This window comes from Castor canadensis, chromosome 5 (genome assembly GCF_047511655.1).
Source record: "Castor canadensis chromosome 5, mCasCan1.hap1v2, whole genome shotgun sequence".
NCBI classification, from domain to species: domain Eukaryota; kingdom Metazoa; phylum Chordata; class Mammalia; order Rodentia; family Castoridae; genus Castor; species Castor canadensis.
Genome location: NC_133390.1, coordinates 99948024 through 99960964, shown reverse-complemented (window position 1 = coordinate 99960964; position 12941 = coordinate 99948024).

Sequence of the window (12941 nt, the reverse complement as noted above, 5' to 3'; positions counted from 1 at the left end):
GAGGCTATTGTAAATGGAATTGTTTTCATACATTCTTTTTCCGTTTGCTCATTGTTAGTGTATAGAAATGCTAATGATTTTTCTATGTTGATTTTATATCCTGCTACCTTGCTATAGCTATTGATGATGTCTAGAAGCTTCTGAGTAGAGTTTTTTGGGTCTTTAAGGTATAGGATCATGTCATCTGCAAATAGGGATATTTTGACAGTTTCTTTACCTATTTGTATTCCTTTTATTACTTCTTCTTGCCTAATTGCTCTGGCTAGGAATTTCCAGTACTATGTTGAATAGGAGTGGAGATAGTGGGCATCCTTGTCTGGTTCCTGATTTTAGAGGGAATGGTTTTAATTTTTCTCCGTTAAGTATAATGCTGGCTGTAGGTTTGTCATATATAGCTTTTATAATGTTGAGGAACTTTCCTTCTATTCCTAGTTTTCTTAGAGCTTTTATCATGAAATGATGTTGGATCTTATCAAAGGCTTTTTCTGCATCTATTGAGATGATCAAGTGGTTTTTGTCTTTGCTTCTGTTAATGTGGTTTATTACGTTTATTGATTTTCGTATGTTGAACCACCCCTGCATCCCTGGGATGAAGCCTACCTGGTCATGGTGAATAATCTTTTTGATGTGTTGCTGAATTCGATTTGCCATTATTTTGTGGAGGATTTTTGCATCAATGTTCATTAAGGAGATTGGCCTATAGTTCTCCTTTTTGGAGGTGTCTTTGCCTGGTTTTGGGATAAGTGTAATACTGGCTTCATAAAATGTGTTTGTCAGTTTTCCTTCCCTTTCTATTTCATGGAACAGTTTAAGGAGGGTTGGTATCAGTTCTTTTTTAAAGGTCTGATAGAATTCAGCAGAGAATCCATCAGGTCCTGGACTTTTCTTTTTGGGGAGACTCTTGATTGCTGCTTCAATTTCATTTTGTGTTATAGGTCTATTCAGGTGATTAATTTCCTCTTGGCTCAGTTTTGGATGATCATATGTATCTAGAAATCTGTCCATTTCTTTAAGATTTTCAAATTTATTTGAATATAGGTTCTCAAAGTAGTCTCTGATGATTTCCTGGACTTCCATGGTGTTTGTTGTTATCTCCCCTTTTGCATTCCTAATTCTACTAATTTGGGTTTTTTCTCTCCTCATTTTAGTCAGGTTTGCCAGGGGTCTATCGATCTTGTTTATTTTTTCAAAGAACCAACTTTTTGTTTCATTAATTCTTTGTATGGTTTTTTTGGTTTCTATTTCATTGATTTCACCTCTTATTTTTATTATTTCTCTCCTTCTATTTGTTTTGGGATTTGCTTGTTCTTGTTTTTCTAGGAGTTTGAGATGTATCATTAGGTCATTGATTTGGGATCTTTCAATCTTTTTAATATATGCACTCATGGCTATAAACTTTCCTCTCAAGACTGCCTTAGCTGTGTCCCATAGGTTCCGGTAGGTTGTGTTTTCATTTTCATTGACTTCTAGGAACTTTTTAATTTCCTCTTTTATTGCATCGATGATCCATTCTTCATTAAGTAATGAGTTATTTAGTTTCCAGCTGTTTGCATGTTTTTTGTCTTTACTTTTGTTGTTGAGTTCTACTTTTACTGCATTGTGATCAGATAGTATGCATGGTATTATTTCTATTTTCTTATATTTGCTGAGGCTTGCTTTGTGCCCTAGGATATGATCTATTTTGGAGAAGGTACCATGGGCTGCTGAGAAGAATGTATATTGTGTAGAGGTTGGATGAAATGTTCTGTAGACATCTACTAGGTCCACTTGATCTATTGCATATTTTAGATCTTGGATTTCTTTATTGAGTTTTTGTTTGGATGACCTATCTATTGATGATAATGGAGTGTTAAAATCTCCCACAACCACTGTGTTGGCGTTTATATATGCTTTTAGGTCTTTCAGGGTATGTTCGATGAAATTGGGTGCGTTGACATTGGGTGCGTACAGATTGATGATTATTATTTCCTTTTGGTCTATTTCCCCTTTTATTAGTATGGAATGTCCTTCTTTATCTCGTTTGATCAATGTAGGTTTGAAGTCTACTTTGTCAGAGATAAGTATTGCTACTCCTGCTTGTTTTCGGGGGCCATTGGCTTGGTAAATCTTCTTCCAGCCTTTCATCCTAAGCATATGCTTATTTCTGTCGGTGAGATGAGTCTCCTGTAAGCAACAAATTGTTGGATCTTCTTTTTTAATCCATTTTGTCAAACGGTGTCTTTTGATGGGTGAATTAAGTCCATTAACATTAAGTGTTAGTACTGATAGGTATGTGGTGATTCCTGCCATTTAGTTATCTTAGTTGTTTGAAGGTTTGATTGTGTGTACCTAACTTGATGTTACTCTCTACTGTCTTGCTTTTTCTTATCCTGTGGTTTGGTGCTGCCTGCCTTTTCATGGTTAAGTTGGGTGTCACTTTCTGTGTGCAGGATCCCTTGCAGAATCTTTTGTAATGGTGGCTTTGTGGTCACATATTGTTTTAGTTTCTGCTTATCATGGAAGACTTTTATTGCTCCATCTATTTTGAATGATAGCTTTGATGGGTAGAGTATCCTGGGGTTGAAGTTATTTTCATTCAGTGCCCGGAAGATCTCACCCCACGCTCTTCTTGCTTTTAATGTTTCTGTTGAGAAGTCTGCTGTGATTTTGATGGGTTTACCTTTGTATGTTACTTGTTTTTTCTCTCTTACAGCCTTCAATATTCTTTCCTTAGTTTCTGAACTTGTTGTTTTAATGATGATATGTCGTGGAGTAGTTCTATTTTGATCTGGTCCTGGAGGCCTCTTGCATTTGTATGGGAATATCTTTCTCTAGATTTGGGAAATTTTCCGTTATTATTTTGTTGAATATATTACGCATTCCCTTCGCTTGCACCTCTTCTCCTTCTTCAATGCCCATGATTCTCAAGTTTGGTCTTTTGATGGAGTCAGTGAGTTCTTGCATTTTCTTTTAACAGGTCTTGAGTTGTTTAATTAATAGTTCTTCAGTTTTTCCTTTAATTACCATTTCATCTTCAAGTTCTGAGATTCTGTCTTCTGTTTGTTCTATTCTGCTGGATTGGCCTTCTGTTTTGTTTTGCAGTTCTGTTTCGTTCTTTTTTCTGAGGTTTTCCATATCCTGGCTGTTTTCTTCTTTATTGTTGTCTATTTTTGTCCTGAGTTCATTTATCCATTTATTCATTGTGTTCTCTCTTTCTGAAGTGTAAATTCTTAACATGGCTTGGAAGTCACATTTTCAGATTCTTCTTAATCTTACCACTCCTCACAATGGCAGAGATAATTTCTTCTGACTTTTTACATGTATCATTTCTCCTTATTCTTGTTCCCTTTGCACAAGGCATTCTATTTGACTTTAACTCTTTTCCTTAAGTTCAGACCTTTTGCCTGACAAATTCCTGGTCAATCCTCAGGATAGCAGCTAAGTTATCATGTCCCCTGTGGGACACTCACTTAGAGACTGGATTTGTAATTTGTCTTGTCATCATCTGGTACTTGCCCTCTATTAATGCTTATAGTAAATCTTTGTTATAATTGATATTTAGCATTTACTTCCTCAATAAGGAAATAAATAATGGTCTAGCAAAAAAATCTCTATTATGAGACTGTTTTGTTCTCTGTTATATCTGCAGAATATGGATACAGCTTAGAATCTAACAGATGCTTAATAAATATTAGGTATTCATTTAGTATTTGAATACATGAATATTTGGGAATAAGAACAGTACTATAAGAATAGTTGTAATTAGTGTTCTTGACATGATTATAATTAGAATGAGCACATGAAGTTATTTGTGAGAGTATATTTTATTTAAAAATTAATCTAATAACATTTTTGAAAGTAATGAGCTAAAGTAAATTATGTCAGGACAGACACAGAAATGTCAGAGTCTGATTTCTCTACTTGCTTTATTCTTCCTGTACAGTTTACATGGAAGAGCTCTTGCCTTAGCCCCAAAATCTGATCAAGACCTACTTGGTAGGAATTATAAGAAAACGGTGAGCACAAAGACATCAGCCCACCAGCTGGTCCTACTTTTCATTCTAAGTTAAACTTGTCTCTTACATACTCATTTTAGGACATAGAACTTAGTCACAGTTGCAATATATTGTAACATTGTGTCGTTGATGATTACCGATAAAGAAGTGACAATGCTTATTAGGAAATTCAATGCCATCTCTATAATAAAATCAGCCACACATTTTCTTACCTTTTTTTTATTCTGATATGTTCTCTTGAGTGAGAAAGACATGATGCAGCCAGGCATGGTAGTGCATACCTGTATTTCCAGCTACTTGGAGGCTGAAGCAAGAAGATCACTTAAACTCATGTGTTCAAAAACCAGTCTGGACAACACAGCAAGACCCTGTATTAAAAATATATGTATTAATTAAAATTTTTAATATTTTTTAAATGATGTAGTTTATGCCAGAGCTAACACGATAGTCAGAAGCACATGATACAGATTTCCTTTATCTAGTTTTAAAACTGGAAGAATACTTTTCTTCATGTAAATAAGTACAACTTTATGCATATAAAATGGAATCCCTGGGTATGAATCAAAATAAGAGCTAACCTTACCACTGCTACCCAAGTTAAGAATAAAAGGAAAAGAGACTTTCTAGCCTAAGGAAAGTCTAAAGGCTGAGCCAGACCCGGTGGTGCCACTAGAGGAAAAGGATGGAGCAGTTTGTGAATCACAAGGAGTTACATTTCACTCCTTCAGTCAGGAGGAGTAATTCCACCAGTGCATTCCAGCAGATGTAAGTTACAGGTAAATGTTTGCTACCTACACAGAGGGATAGAGATGCTGTATTCATGGATTAACACTAATTGGGTACAATTATGAGTCTTTTGCAAGGGAATTTAGGAGCGTGACCAAGGATACATCAATAATAAAGTAGTCCTTTTCAATTTTATTGCTGAAAACTAATAACAGTGTTACATTTCAAACATAACATTTAGTGTTACATTCAAGTGGTATTTAAAACTCTGTTTCAGAAACCAGCTTTTAATTTCAGGTTTCTAGACTTTGATTTATTTAGGGGACAATTTATGCCCAAAGATAGGGAGTCTCATCAACAAGTGGAATTTGCATGGAGTGAAACACTCTAAACCAAAAAAGCAACTATCCCAACAGCTTCTACCAACACAGCAAGTGTGTCTCCAAGAGAAAAAGAAAAGGGATAGATATGTCACTCTTGTAGCTTGCTTCTATCAACACTGCATGGAAGGCTCACTTTGATCTTTATCTGATCTAGTGTCTGGTCCTACCAGGCATCACCCTGGTTTTGTACTTGTAGACATCTGCAAGATAGTCAGGAATATCTGTTGACATTCAGAAATACAAAAGTGTGTGTAAGTATGACTCCTCTATAGAGCTGATGAAGAAAATTCCCAGTAAGTTTTGCATGCTTCTCATTAATATGGTCAGATCCTACAGACCAAATACAGACATGTGCTCTTTCTTATTCTTTTTGGTTCCTGCACTGTGTCTGTTATTTTTCTCATTGTTCTTATTCTGTTTTAAAAGTCAATGTTTTTAAAAAGTATTGTAACAAGTTTTGTCTTTGAACAAAAACTCAGAGGACATGGCAGAAAGGTCACAAATCTTATTATTTCTGAAGATTTAAACATTTTCTGACTTGCTCTGGATAAAGAATCTCTAGTTTATGTGGACATCACATGGCTATCTTGTATCTTCCTCCAAGTCTCTTTCAAATTGTGTGAAATTATAACATTGTGAACTGGTTACTCCCCAGTGAATCCTAAGCTGTCCTAAACATCATTTTCTACCACCCTGAAGGTTTAACTTCAACTACATTTAATTGGCACCAGTGGGCAATTCATTGGGGTGTTGCAGTGTGACTATTCAGGAAATGTCTGGCTGCCATAGTGTTGGCAGGCGTATTCCTCTAAAGTCTCACAAGATCACTTGTCGAAATGTTTTGTGTTGCAATGTTGATAATATGTCCAGTTCAATCAATCAACGAGAAAATATTATGTTAAATGTTGATTCTATCACTGTGGTGAAATGACTCCCTCACTGTTTTCAATGTGCTTATGTGATGAGGATTCAGGTCAGGATGATCCTTGTCTGACCACAGTGGTGACATACTATCTCTTCTGGTCTACATGGAAAGACCAATTAATCTACCAACAATTAGTTATTAAACTATAAGCCTATGTTTTTGGTGGGCTTATGTTTCTTCTAGTCTAGTGGAACTTTCAAAAAATAGGATCTTTTTCTACTTCTCACACTCTTTTGCTCTTTCAATAATACTTTATAACATTAATACCTAGAATTTGTGTAGAATTGTGTAGCTAACAAGATATTTTAAGTAGAGATCTTTCTAAAAATTCTGAAAGGAGTGTGTTTCTCTCTTTTTACAGCTGAGGAGCAAGGAGCTTGGAATTTGTCCAAAGTTACAGCCAACAGACTGACTGTTCTCAGTACTGTGTTTCTCTCTGCTGCACAAAACACTGTAATAAATGCTTGCACTTGAATATAGGATTGATAATGAGTAAAATCATTTTTAACCTCAAAAATTTAATATCAGCAGTAATGCAATATTTTTTGTCTCATTCTAAAGCAGAACTAAAAGCCTGGTGCATTTCTGAGCACCTCCCTTACCTCCAAGGAGCCATGACCTGAAATATGGAGTCTTCTTCAATTGCCCAGTCCTCTCAGGAGTCTTCTTGGCACAAGTTGGGCTTAGATTTGATTCAAGTGATGCTTCTCAGAGCCATATTTCTTTACATCTATGTGTTCTGCTATATCCAAATGCAGTGTCTTTTTTTTTCTCCCTGGCTGTGGAATTCACTCCAGTGTGGCTGCTGACCCTGCCATTTCACTCAAACAGCTTGAGATAAGGTCAAGATTAACCTTCTTGTCAATAATACTTTTTAAAAAATATTTTTATATCTGAATTCTCAAGAGACAGAATGCTATAGTGGTAAACAAAGCAAGAAACTGAAGTCAGTCAGCCTTGGTGCTATAGTTTGGATCTTGGGTATCCCCTCAAGACCCATGTGTTAAACCCTTGCTATCCAGAGTGTTAGTATTAGAAGTTAGTGAAAACCTCAGAAGTGAGGCCTAGTGAAAGGTTTTAGTTCATGTCATTGAAAGAGATCTTGGGACACTGACCTCTTCCTCTCTCTCTTGGCATCCTGGTCATGAGGTGAGCAGCTTTGTCCACCATACACTTCCTGCCATGATGTACTGCTCACCACAGGCCCTAGAACAATGGATCAATCAATCACCTACTGGAACATCCAAAACTATGAGACAAATAAACCTTTTCTCTTATTAAGTTGATTGTCTTAGGTGTTTGTTACAGTAATGGGAAGCTGACTAACACACTTGGTTGTAGATAGAAGTGCCTCAAGCAAGGCACTTAACCTCTTTGTGCCATGAAAAAGAGGATGATAGCAGTATCTGCATGATAGTGTAAGGGAAATCTATGAGTTAATATATGCAAAAGACATGATAAAATGTCTCACCACACATTTTAAATGTTACAGGTGTTGGATATTGCTGGATATTCACTTTATGAATATAATCAAGCTGATTAACATACCTGTTGCCTCAACTACTTATCATTTTTTGTGGTAAGAATATTTGAAATGTACTCCTTAGCAATTTTGAAATGTGTAATACACTATTATTAACTAACTTTTCAATAGATACAGAAGTACCATTCAAATATATCTTTCCATCGGAAACTCTTCCTCTGAATTCTTGATTGGCAAAAGAAACTGCTTTCTTGACATCTCTGCTTGGATGTCTCACATGCATCTTAAACTCAATTTTTCTCCCCAAATTGGTCACCATCAGTAGGTTATTTTCCACTGTGTGAATATAACCAGCATTCAATGTGTTATGGAAGCTGTGAAACCAGGAATTATGCAGACTGTTTCTGACATACTTACTTCTGATATTCAAGTTCTGAAGATTGGACCAACCACGTCCTTTTGTTCACATATTCCTCATACCCAGTCAGTGCTACCATTATCTTTCACCTGGACTGTTGCAGCAGCTTTCTAGTAACTCTCTTCTCATCACCTTGACCTCTGTCTGTTCATTTCCATGCATCAACATGATGATCTTTTAAAACGCAAAGAATCCTATCACTACCTGCTTAGAGAATCTTGATGTCTTTCTTACACTCTTTAAATAAGATGAACTAACTCCTTGACTGACCTAACAAAACATACATTTCAACTTTAAATCCTTCATATTCGCTCCTCTTTCTCTCTCTCTCTCTCTCTTTGATGGTACTGAAGTTTGAACTCAGGACCTTGCATTGGCTAGGCAAGTGTGGTACCACTTAAGCCACACCCCCAGCCCTTTTTTGCTTTAGTTATTTTTCAGATAGGGTCTCATTTTTTTCCAGGAACAAATGATGCTCTAATCTTTGCCTCCCACCTAGCTGGGATGACAGGTGCACCCACCCACACGCTGGACTTACTGATTGAGAGGAGTACTTGCTAATTTTTTGCCTGGGTTGGGCTTCAACAGCAATTCTCTCAATCTCTTCTTCCCAGTAGCTGGGATTAGAGGTGTGGGCCACCATGCCCTGTCAACTCTTTCTTGTTTTCTTACACTAGTAATTTTTGATCATTGTTCCTTTTATTAAAAGTTACTTGCTCAGACTCAGTGCAAGGCTTTTGTACATTCTGTTCCTTCTGTTCTCTTCTTTGTCTCATTAGTTCCTACTCTCTGTAAAAACTTAGCTATATCATCTCTCAGAAATCCCCACTGACCTTCATAAAATGACCAGATAAAGTCTTTGTATCCCTCTTCTTTGTGACATTTAACATGGTTATAGTTTTCATGTCATTCTTTGATTATGTCTATCTCATAATCTACAAACCTATCAGGCTGTGTCTTCAGGGGAGGGTGGTTATACCATATAAACAGATCTGGCATACAGATGTTGCTACAATGTACAATGACTGAAGGAAACTAACCCTGGACACCCTGAATCCAGCTCTATAGTATAATGCCTGGAACAGCATGAACCTCATCCTGCAGGAAAGTTAACTACACAAATACATATATGCTAATTATAACAGAGTAGCTATTCTGTGCTTTCATCCTGGTATGTTTGAATGTGATCTCAGAAGTTAAAGTGAAATTAATTAGAAATTTATTAGAGAACATCATAATGTGTATGACCAAGTCTCACACCTAGAAGAATAAAGCATTCCAACCCTGCTTGTCATCTTAAGATTACAGAGACTGCAAGTCCCAGGTCCCCTCTACTCATAGCAGGTAGCATTATATGGCCCATGTTTGAGGCCATAATTTTTAGCTATGTATTACTTGTATTCTAATATATTGCTGATATTTGAGTCTATGTTTCCCCTAAAAAGAGGCTGTTTTAAATTATGACTAATGAGACCCTACAGAGAGTCCCAGAACCACGCAAGGGAACAAGCTGAAAAATTGCATTAACTTTATCTTCAGAATAGCAAGAAATATTTCAGTCTTCAACTCTTTGATGACTTCATAGAGGAATCACAATGTGATTGGTTTTATAAAAAGAAGAAGAAATTTATAGGCTTTTATTATTCTGCAACCCCATCACAATATTTAATGATAAAATTAATTATTGTATGGCCTTGCTATTCAAAGGTCAAAAACTATAAATTTCTGACATAAAAAATTGGATGACTCTGCTTGGAAATTTTTTTTTTACTAATAGTATAGGATCTGTTAAAAAAAAAAAAAAAAAGGGTTCTGGACAGTTCAGGACAGTTCATTTGAATGGCCACAAGAGAGCAGTAAGAAATTAAAGCTTACGAGGCTAACTCAGTCACACTTCTGTGTGCATGTTCTGCTGTTAGGAAGATTTGAAAAACAAATCCACTTACATTTGTTCTTAGACTTAGCAATATAATGCAGAGTTTCTTTACTTTTCTTTTTAAACTCTCTGGGAAGGACAAAAATATATAGCATCAATAAATTAACTGAAAAGGACCTGAACTAGGACAATTAGAAAACTCAAATTCAGGTGTGAAAATTGAAGAAAATAGTTACCCAGAGCAAAGGGACATCCTGAGAGGTCATCTGGCCCATCTCTGTGAATTCTGAAGCCAGACAGAAAAGTATGTAATTCATCACAAAGTTCCACAGAAGAAGATCCTAGTATCTATTTCTAGAACATGGCCAATATTTATAATGCCAACTATTAGGAACTTTGTAAAATGTCTAAACCTATTCTTTCATGTTATAATTTAGCAACCATTTAAAGTAATAATCTAGATAGTCCCTGATCCTTCTCTAAAGTTCCTCCTAATTTCCTTATATGTTCCTACCCTTTTTTAGGCATGCTGAATTTGCCATTTTTGACTTGGAATCCTGAAGGCCATAAATTTTTTTAAGTGAATTTAAAAATCATGAACTCTCAAAATGGCTAGCAGTAGCCTTAATATTTGAGATACTGCTATGAATCAGTCTGGAAAAAGATTAACCAGTAGAAAAATATCATAATAAATAAGTAGTTCACAAAAAAGTAGAAGCATACCAATATACGTATGCAAATTGTTCATGTTAAACTGTAATCAAAGAAATGTACATTTAAATGGCATATTTTATATTGCTAAGTAAGCACAGATTGAAAAGAACCATAATGTCAGTATTAAAAAGACAGGAAAGCCACCCACAAACACTCAGGCAAATACATGCATCAGTTTTAATAGTAAAAAAGAATTGTGAAAATTAAATTTTCAGTTGCTTCACAAAGATATATATATAAATATATATTAATATATAGCAATATAAATGGACCATTATGAAAGCCAATGAAAATATAAATATATATATTACTGGCATTCAAAGCTCATGGAGTTTTTAATTTAAAACAAGCCTTAAAAAAATCATAAATGGTATGATTCCACTTAGGAAGAAATTGTGAATGCCTGCATAGAAAAAACCGTAATTACTAAATAGTAATTATGTCTGAGTAATGGTCTTAGAAAATATTTCTTTCTTTCTTTTTTTTTAGAACTTTCTTTATAGATTAATTTTATTTTTTGGATTTTTGTTTGTTTAGTTGGTTGGTTTGGACTTTAAACAACATATGTTACTTTCAAAATCAGTAAAAATGCAAAAAGGTATTTCTATTTTAGGAAAAGATCCTCAGACAGCCTTAAAAGTTAGTTTGGTGAATTTGTGAGAAGTTTGAAATTTAATCTATATGTATCAAGTTACATTAGAAACATGGAGTAATAAAATATAATCTACAGCACTGCATTTTCTTGGCAATATGAAAGAAAAATACATAACAACAATCTGCAGGATAGCTATAGGTTGTGTCTACATGCAAGTAACACAAGGTAAAAACTGAAAAGAAATCCATTCACATGGATTTTCATTCTTTATAATGTAGCTTTGTTTTCTAAGGAAAAATAAACTCCTTCTCACCCCTTTTACCCATGACCATGTCAGTGACCTCATTTAACCTATTGCATTTTTTTCTAAATGTCCATATTCTCATTAACTTACAGTGCCACATTTAACCTGTAACCAACATAATGGAGTCTGTTTCCAAAGGGCCTTTACTTAACGTAACCTCTATATGGCTGAGAATAGCTTACACAATGATAAAATCATCATGTAGGAAAATTCTATTTGCTACAGATTTGGGAAAGAGCCACTGTTTTCTATGTATAAGGTGATAGCAATTATTTATTTTTGACTGAATTTGAATTGCCACCATGATTTTTTTAAGTTAGCAACTACCACATGTCTCCTATGAGCCTAGAATTAGATTAGACCTCAGAAATATGGCATGGATGTGAAAGGGGGACAGGGAAGGGAAAAGGAAAGGACACTGATATGGGTAGAGAATTGAAAAATGATACATGTATGTTCAAAGACAGCATAATAAAACCCACCAAACACCATACAAAAAATGGGGGAAGAACAAGGGGGAAATAGAAATATAATGGTGGTGAACTTGTTTACTAATTCAAAATATAATAAACTTATTTTTAAAACAATATAAGATATATATATATTATTATCTACAACTGATGATGTTAATCTAGGGCCTAATACTTTGTTCATAAATCATGTAGCTAAAACTGAGATGGCTTCTCATACACACTATAGCCCCTCCTACAACCTGGCACCATTCGTTTTTCTTAATAAACAAGGCCCCTTCCACCCCACTGCTCACACTTGGGGGCCCATATTGTTCCTAGTACTGATCTATTCCAGACAGAAAAAGAAATTCTGTGAGATTTTCCTCTTGCTTATACTTGTGGGAAAGAGTAATTGAGTTATGGCGCAGGTGCAAGACAAGGCAGTGGACCCTTGGTTTAATGACCTTGAGGTTGTTGCTTTTTTTTTTCACTTTTTGGTTCCTCATTTGTAGAATTAGAGCAGGTGCCCTTGCTACCATTCATAGTTAGTTGCAACCCTACCTCCTTTAAGAATATATTTTATCCTTCCCAGAAATACTTTTTTAAATGGTGTCATGGAGCTGTGATGCCAGAAAGGAAATAAATGCCACTGTTTTATCCATCACAGCTAAAAATCTAGTCTTCAGCAGCCAGTCAAATTTTATTTGATAGCCAGAACATTTAAATGCTCTCAACTGCAGGGCTCATGGAATGTCTTGGAAACAAGACATGGAGGTTCTGGTTACACAATAGAGAAACTGCAATGCCATAAAGGATGAGTAAATACACTAATACATTAGTCATTTCCAGTCTTCTTTCTGACTAACTGAAAAGGAACTACTTCACCTTACACTGGGCCTTTGCTTTCTTCCTTAATAAAAAAGCTTTGTAGAATCTCCAGATTCTTGGCACAATCTCTTCTCATTTCTTTCTTTCCTGTTTCCGAGCATAACTCTTTTTTCCACCTCCACCCCTTGTGCTTATTTTTAAACAATTTGATGAAAAGCAAGTAGTAAGTTTTTAACTTTAAG